Source organism: Kryptolebias marmoratus, linkage group LG4, assembly GCF_001649575.2.
Source record: "Kryptolebias marmoratus isolate JLee-2015 linkage group LG4, ASM164957v2, whole genome shotgun sequence".
In the NCBI taxonomy this organism is placed as follows: Eukaryota; Metazoa; Chordata; class Actinopteri; order Cyprinodontiformes; family Rivulidae; genus Kryptolebias; species Kryptolebias marmoratus.
The window spans coordinates 24,266,421-24,267,215 of NC_051433.1; the positions used below are offsets into that span (position 1 = coordinate 24,266,421).

Genomic DNA, 795 nt, shown 5'->3' on the forward strand with positions numbered 1-795 from the left:
AAGTTAGGACTATGTTTAATTTAGGACAGCTGTTATAAAAGTGATCTAAGTCTGTGTTTCATTACTTTCATTAAGTTTCATTTAGGACACTTCTGTCGCTTTTCTCGGGTCTTTTCTTACTGTAGAGGACATCTAACACGTGGGGGGGCACATATCTTCCTCACTGGCTTCAAACAAATCACAGCACACAAACTTCCCCTTCACAACTTGAATACTTTCATCATCGTGGCTCTAACGGTTTCCTAACATGTAATAATTAGCCTACAAGTGGTTAACAGCCACCCGTAGTCCGCACCTTTCATTTTTAATATTCAACAGTAAATACTTCTCTTTTTTGTGCCGCAAAGGTTCATTGTCCCGAGGCTCTCATCACGAGGAGCTCCAACCAAGTTCGAAACTTTCCGCAAATAATTGAAAAAAGTAGATGGTCCAGACTCGCAGCGAACGATAACCGGAGCTGGAAACTACTTCACGTGAACCAATTCAGTTCGTTTTGTCCGTCGGCTCTGACAGTTTCCGACTCAAACTCCGAGCCGAGTGTTCGAGAGCAGCGAACAAAAAGCTAAACATCATTATTATAACAACCAAAAACTTACCCCAGTGAGTCAATGACAATAATAAAAAAAACAACACACACACACACGGGCAGCGAACGGGCGCACGCGGAGGGAGATGAAACGAACCCGTGCGCGCGAGCTCGCGTACCGAGAACGCGTGCGACAACAAATCACACCGTAAACAGCAACAAATATTCCTCCGCTGGCCTCGGTGAAGGTGGACGCGGAGGGAGGGAGG

At 45.4% G+C, this 795-nt stretch overlaps 1 protein-coding gene across 5 annotated transcripts in view; it reads right to left on the reverse strand.

Moving 5' to 3' along the window:
* foxp1b (forkhead box P1b) overlaps nt 1-738 on the reverse strand; it is a 175,265-nt gene extending 174,527 nt beyond the window's left edge. For 4 of the 5 annotated variants that reach the window (XM_037975524.1, XM_037975525.1, XM_037975522.1 and 1 more), the window contains exon 1: nt 597-738. The gene's annotated coding sequence lies outside the window, so the exon portion shown is untranslated. The remainder of the gene's footprint in view (nt 1-596) is intronic. The other variant, XM_037975527.1, reaches the window with a different exon arrangement.
* Between the last annotated feature and the right edge of the window lie 57 nt (nt 739-795).